An 8,134-nucleotide genomic window follows, 5' to 3' on the forward strand; every position below is an offset into this window, starting at 1 on the left:
CTCGTCAGAAAAGCATCTTTTACCAGTATTTACGTCAACGTATGGAATTTCCACAAACTTGTCTACGCTGACTCAAGAAAGATGACAGCCATTGATTTGCCAAGCCACGCACACCCACTCTGTCAAGCTTTTGCAAAAAGAAGTTCATGCGAAACCATGTCAAATGCTTTTCTCAAATCAAAAAAGATACCAGTAGAAAACTGTCCTTCATCAAGAGCTTTAACAACTTTATCCAAGAGAGCAAACATTGCCTTCAACAGTTGAGCCTCCCTTGACAAAGCCAAACTGTTTGTCAAACATAACTTTATTACTCTCCAGGAAAGCCGTTAACCTTATCAAAACTGCCTTCTCAAAACACCTTAGAAAATGTCGATCCCAATCGAAATAGGCCTGAAATTATCAAGTTCCTCAACCAGTCCCCTTTTATGTAACGGCTTCACTATAGACAACTTTAAAATGTCAGGAAACAGGCCATTTTCAAACGAAAAATTTATCAAATGAGCAAGTGGCCTAACAAAATACTCCGTACATGATTTAAGAAGCTTCGATGATATATTGTCGAAGCCAGAAGAAGCCTTTGCTTTTATAGATCTGATGATGTCAGATACTTCCACTTCAGAAACAGGTGAAAAGAAAAATGAAGACACCCCTGCACATGATTGTTGTTGAAGAAGAGACAAACGATATGGAAGATGAACTTGCATTCGACACATTAATGAAGAAATCATTGAACAAGTTAGAAACGTCCTTCGGATCCCTAATAATGACTCCTTTACTATCCTTGATGGTTCGAGAGATATCTGCCAAAACTCTTGCCTTACCTCTATGCTCGTTCACTATGTCCCACACAGTCTTATTAACTTTATTTGAGGAAGTCTGCAGTAAATGTTTTAACTTTAGATGACTTAGCTTCCCTCACAATAGCCCTATAATTGCCTCTTCAAAGAAAGGTATTGTTTTCTTCTCTCATCAGAAGAACTCAGGTCTTTAGTTTATAATACCAATGCGCAACCAAATCACGTTAGCTCAATTTGCTCCTGGGTTAAAGACACTTTGGCATTTGGAGAACGCCCACGAATCCGAACCCTTTTTCTCAGGAAAAGCCTGAATGAAATAAAACTCTATAGAGGACATAAACAAGCTCATCTTATCATCCATTGTTCTAGCTGCGTAAACATCATGCCATGTTTCCCCACCCAGAAGATGTCTAAAAATACGAACATTATCTTCTACAAATGATCGCTTAAGCATAAACTTAGGGCAATCAGGACTAGATAAATACCTGACATGTGAGATTTGTGCATGGTGATCGGACAGTGCATTTATCACGACAGAGCAACTGAAAATGTCTTCAGAAAGATCAGTATATACGTGATCAATTAGGGACCGGGAGTTTTTAAATTCCCTCGTAAATGAATTTACTTTATTGCTTAAAAATCGTGAGATGCCATCATGGATAGAAGACTATCTACTTTCATGTCAGCAACAGAGAGATTAACATTGAAATCACCCACAACAACAGTTCTAACTTCTGGATTTATAATTTTTTGGAGGCAATCGGATAAACATTCATAAAACATCTCATGTTCTTGCACTGACGCTGAAAAAGGTTTCGGTTTATAAGCGTTAACAACAAGAAGAGGAAATTGTCTGAACTGAAAAATCGCTGCCGCAAGCTCACACCTACCCTCCTGACAAAATCGGGAGACATCTAAAACATGTGTTTTATTGAAGGTTTACTAAAATGCAAACACCTCCCTTTTGATAAATTTTCCTACAGAAAGCTGTAACACCAGTGTAACCATGCAGTGACAAAACCTCAAACTCAAAATCTCTCAGGTGGTGTTCAGATAAACAAAAAATATATCTACATTTTCGGCGTCAATAAAAAGTTTGAAAATTATCAATCTTGTTATTTATACCCTGAACATTTTGATGAAGAATCTTTACAGTATCAGGTGGGCTATCCAGGTGTCCAAGATCTGCCACTGCAGAGTCCCCCGGGGGGACCACTCATAAAAAATCTGTGCAAGAGGGTCAACACCTTTTCAAAACCCTCAGACTGCTGCAATAAAAATAAAACCCTCAGAATAAATTATGAAATAATACAACATATCAGAAAATATCACAAAGATTTTCTGCTGGAATTAGCACTGTACTCTGTGGAGGGAAGCAGTCATCACTATTTGCTCGAAAATTGTGGCATCTAAGCACAGTTTACCATGGTACAAATATTGTTGTTGGTTGTAACCTTCAATGACTAACAAGTTTCTTGCCCATGTAAACAGTTAACTGTCAATATAAATTGTAGCAAAATAATCTCCACACAGTCACATGCAGTCACTGTTGCTGGCAATAATCACTTTGTGTGGTTCCCACATTCAAAATAGTTACTTTATATCATTTACATCTAGAAATAAAACGTAAATGTTCTTATAATTTGGATAAATTGTTTGATGTAACGGGACAAGAAGTAGTGGCATTCCAGAAAGTTATTACTTTTAGAAGGGTTTGGTAATTGAGTTAAATGTATTTCCACACTCTGCCACTAGGGTTATTCAATATTAAAATACATAAAACCGAAGATATTATGTTTATACAAACATTTACAAAGTTATCAGGTTACATGTTATATTTTTTTTGAATTACCATGAAATAGGCTTATTTCAATTACTTGGGTGTAATTATCTATATTTATCTAAGGAGAACTGTGTTAAGGATCTTAGTGTATTGATGCCGTAGGACCGTAAGATCGACCTTCAAATAATTCACGTTTGTAATAGAGTGTCAAGAGCACTGGAGTTAATTTTCCGTACCGCCAAGCATGGTATAAGTGTTGAAGCTATGAAGATCCTTTACATTTCTCTTGTTAGAAACATCATGGAGTGCAATAGTGTAGTTTGGAGTCCCTTCCAGTCTGGCCACACATCAATAAGCTTGAGAATATTTAGAGGCATTTCTTGAGATTTGTTGCCATCAGATTGAGATACAATTACTCTACTACCCCAGTAGATATGCTAGCTAATTCTCTTAGTCTTGGACCAATGGCTTCAATGGCTTATTATATTAAAAGTAAGTTAAACAGAACGGCAGTCTACTTATTTAAGTGTAATGTTAATATGTAAATAAACTCATATTATTAAATAAATTGGGTGTGGAAATTCAACTAATTCATCTGATAATGTGAAGTCTGCACAATTAAGTGAATCAGGCAATCTGGATTGAATTGAAAAAGTAATCGGTTATTCATTTAGCTGCAGTATAATAAGAGGCCACCACCACTTTAAGATAAAGATTTATGATTATCTTTAACTATAGAAACAAAAATGTAACACAAATTATGTTATGTAAAAAATATCTATGTTATGTGTATCTATAAAATGTAAGAAACAAAACAGTTGAACATTTAGTTTCTTTTTACTGTTTTTAAGGATATACGATACTACAGCCATTCATTTGGGGAGACTGTAATAAGCGGCCTACACTCGTTATTCGACTGTTATTATCGAACTATTCAATATATTATCCAAATTCGTTATTATATATTAATAGTATGAAAGAAGAATTATTATAAAACATTTACAACAAGAATAATACATTACAATTTTTAATAACATAAATTTAACAGTAACATTACAAAATAACCAAACCAACTATGGCCGAGACCTACACATCAGAAATACGGGGTAGGGTACGATAAGCGGACCCGGTTTTTTATATAGAAAAATGTAATCATCGATACCTAGGCTAATATTCGCATCTCAAATCCTAGACTATCAATCGATATAAAAGTATCTAAAGTCCTCAATAACAATCACATGTTTTAAATTAAAATATGGATTTAATATTTACAGTGATGAAACAAATAATTATTATAAGCAAAATTAGGAAAACTGAAGACGACCATATTTGCTCCTCTCACAGTTACAGTTGTTTCTTTCCCACAAATTTCACATAATGGATTTTTCGGTATGAGTCCACCATGTTGAAGCCACGTAAAACATGTCTTATCATCTTTCAAAGCAATGTCATGTGGTTTTCTAAAATTGACTGCCATTTTTAATAATCAAATGTTACTTATATGTAAATTTGAAATATTACCTTACGTGTATTATTTGAAAGTGTTTACAGTTGTTAAATATAGATTATTTAAGTTATTTGTTCAAAATAATTAATCAGTATCGATTGATTATATCGGTGGTTATGATTAAGTAATATCGTTTGCCAATTTCGATATAAAAAAACCGTGTCCGCTTATCGTACCCTACCCGAAATAAGTTACAATATTTATAAATCTCGCGGATAGCAGTGAGCAACCGCTTTTGTGAAGGCAATAGCCACATGTATATCTAGAAATTTATCACATAATTTCCTCATATTCATCGTCATTTTCAAAATCTCAACAAATTAGTTACTTCTTGCTGTTTATTGTTTACATGACAAATGACTGTAACTAATAAGTAGGAATCATGTTTTGTTAAAAAAAATTGTAATATTGAAATATTCATTCAGATAAAAACAATCAAACCATTCAATAAAAACAACCGAATAGAGTTGGCCTAAGAGTGTAGGCCGCTTATTAAAGTCTACACATTCATTTACTAAAATAACTGATTAACAACAGAAATAACTGACTGGTTAGTCATTTAGTTATCCCATCACTAGGCTACACTAATGAAAGGAAGAAGTGATGTGCACATGATGTCCTGAGAGTGTGTTAAATGACACTAATTTGTATAATATTCATATGGGGAATACAAAGGTTCTGAATAATTATTATTAATAAAAATATACATAAAACATACATCGATTATTCCCCTTCTTCTCTGTCTGAACGCTTTTCTTTCATTTCTGAAACAAGCAATTGGAATACTCGACGTGGAGCCTCTCTGTTATCTATTCCTGTTCATAGATCCTCTATTTACAGTATATCATTCATAGTCTCTGCTTGTCGACTTTGGAATAATCTCCCGGATCATATCAGAGGTATTCATAGTCGGGATCTGTTTCGGGCCTCGTCGGGTTGATGATATCGTGGCATAGGGTATGGGACGATGGCTTTGTACGAATGGTGATGGGTGAATGTCTGTTAATTTCCTTGTAAGTTTTATTCTATTTATTTATTTTTAGTTTCATAGATAACCTGTATTTCATTTTCTTACTTTATATAAATATAAATTAAAATTTTTGAATGAAAAATAGTAAATGTAAACTGTATTGTGGCTGTTGTTTTACAGTAATAGTATAGTTCATTAATTTATGGTTAGGTGTAAGAGAGGACTTAATAGTCCTAACCTCGCCAATTGAGTATGATTTACGTTATATTCAATAAAGACATTTTTCATTTCATAATTCTATGTACTAGGCCTAGTATAATTTTCATGCTGGTTAACCTAATAAATCACATCAAAAATTACTACTTACATAAACTTACAAAATGAAACACACAATACTGAGTGAATATCTTACTGAGTGATATGGAAATTTAAATTCACACAAACTATCAAATAAGAATATAATTCTGAATTAAAACTGCATCATGACAAATTTCTCTTCCAAATCTATAACTACAATCAACGACCAATCTAGTGATGGGTCCAAAATAACGGATCTGTTATTTTTTAACAGATAAATAAAGTAACAGGTAGACCTGTTATCGATCAGTTTCTCTTAACAGGTCTTAATAGGTCCCGAGAACTGTGACTGGTGGGACTCGGAACGGAACAGAATGGAACAGACCTACCGACCAGGAGTCCGGGCCGTTATCTGTTACCCACGCATATGCCAGCCAGCAAAGCAGGTCTCAATAACAGGTCCCAGTTTTCTATCTGGCCACCAGACTGCAGCACTAGTTGGGTAGGCTGTTCTTCTTTCTTTCTAGTTTCTTCTGTTTCATTCTATTTCTCTAGTATTGATCCATTCCATTTCCATTGTTCAGGACTAGGACCGGTTTGAGTTGAGTTTCATTCATTCCTCATTCCTCCATAATAAACCAGATGATTTGATGGAAATGAGAAATAAATCTTCTTATGATTATGATGAGGAAGAACTCATTTCCAAAATCGTTAAAAATTGGTCCCCAACATTTAAAGTTTTTTGTTATTATTATTCATTTTTATTAATTTATTGTCCACCCATTTTTATACCTTTAAAATATTTGTTGTTAGTATATGTACCAATTAGTTATTATTATTCATTTTTATTGATTTATTATTATATATTTATTGTCCACCGTTTCATATTTTATAACTTTAAAATATTTTTCGTTAGTATATGTACCATACCAATTAGTTATTATTATTCATTTTTATTGATTTATTATTATTTATGTATTCTTCACCATTTCTTCTATTGTGTCTTTACAGTATTGATGAGTAGCAATTAGTTATTATTATTAATTATTTATGTTTAACTATTTTGCAAATTTAAAATATATTTTTATCATTTATTAATGTAAGTATTGAGAAATTAGGTACCATTTTTTGTAAAAACTAATAAATACTTTTGTAATTATATTTAAAATTAACAATGTCAGTTAATCATCTCATTTGTGTGTGTGACATGGTTAAATGAAAGGATTTATTGAATCATGTGTTTTATTTATTAACATAGCTGAAATTCATAAATATTAACCAATTAGCTAAAAGTCCAAGAGTGATTAGTTTGTTAATTTATAGGATTGAACAGTATTGTATTTGTATCTCTCTGTCTTGGAATACTCAATTTATGTAATAATGACAGAACTGAAATAACAGGTAAGGAACAGTTCAGTTCAGGGTCAGGCCCGGACCGGTTAGTAAAAATAACAGATTAGACCTATTAGCCAAAACAACAGATAAGACCTGTTAAGAAAGAACAGGTCTCTTAAGTGGAAGTAACAGGTAGACCTGTTATGGAAAAGTAACAGGTAAGCCCATCAACTAATGCAATAACTTTAATATAACATATGATATCATTTCAACACAATAACGAATGACATATCTAAAACGAGTAACGATTAACGATAAGGACCACCGATTGAAAACAATCGATTCATAACATTGTTCGGAACTTTTTAATCAGTTAAGGTTTATCGTGTGTCTTTTGAATAGCGCAACTAAATTGCTAATTTTGCTCAAGTAATAAGATTTTTTAAAGCAGTTTCATGTTTATGAAAGACATGGTCTCTTCAGAAATGGCTTTAGGGACCCAAGCCTAGAGACGCAAACGTTTTAGAATTGTTGGGGACAAAACTAAGAGATTTTATTTTGAGACGCATAAATCATAGAAAATAGTAGAGGCGGTCGAGTGTATATGAACGAAGATTTTATAACACTCCAAACTTGTTATTTTAAACTTAAACTACAACAAAGAGTGTACATGTTGTGTTTAATGACACGAAGATACAATTCACTTTGACTAATAATATTTATAGTTGTGTGAGCGCTTTTTGAACCTAGCGGGAATCGTTATATACAGAGCCGGGAATCGTTAGATGCAGAACTCCATTTATCGAACAAAGGATTCGAAAACTGTTGACAAAACGGTTCTGGATTTTATCAAGCATTTTCAAATGAGAACGTTGGTAAGGACTCCACATAACTGATCCGTATTCGAGGATAGATCGTACAAGAGATTTATACAAGGTAGCCAGTACCACAGGTGATCTCAAATCTCTTGACATTCTAAATATAAACCCCAGAAAGGAACCCGTTCTGGCTGAAACGTGGGATAGGTGGTCAAATGGGCTCAAGGAAGATGACATTACGCCAAGGTCTTTAATGGCATACACTCTCTGAAGTAGGCTGGTGTTAACAGTGTAATCGACGAAACGTTTGTCCTTCCCTATTTAAAAAGTAATAACTTTGAATTTAGAGGCATTGAGTTCCATAGGCTTTGAGCCGACAACACCTCACAATGTTATTTAGGGAAGTTTGACTTTGTTTATGATCCTGAGTAGTCTCAATCTTGGAAAATATCTTAATGTCATCAGCAAACATGAGGAAATGTGTATCAATAACTCCATCAATGTCATTGACGAAAAGGATGAAAAGTGAGGGCCCAAATGAGAACATTGTGGCACACTAGATACCACAGGGAAGGGTCTCGACATATCACCATTAAACTTAACGACCAAAGAAAGACCAGTAAGATA

General features: G+C 33.6%; 1 protein-coding gene across 1 annotated transcript in view; it reads right to left on the minus strand.

The window, feature by feature from the left end:
- Positions 1–5,596, minus strand: part of LOC124356618 (ATP-binding cassette sub-family C member 10) — a 56,940-nt gene extending 51,344 nt beyond the window's left edge. Inside the window, 1 exon segment of the mRNA XM_046807723.1 lies at positions 5,425–5,596. The gene's annotated coding sequence lies outside the window, so the exon portion shown is untranslated.
- Positions 5,597–8,134: the final 2,538 nt, after the last annotated feature.

This window comes from Homalodisca vitripennis, chromosome 3 (genome assembly GCF_021130785.1).
Source record: "Homalodisca vitripennis isolate AUS2020 chromosome 3, UT_GWSS_2.1, whole genome shotgun sequence".
NCBI lineage: Eukaryota > Metazoa > Arthropoda > Insecta > Hemiptera > Cicadellidae > Homalodisca > Homalodisca vitripennis.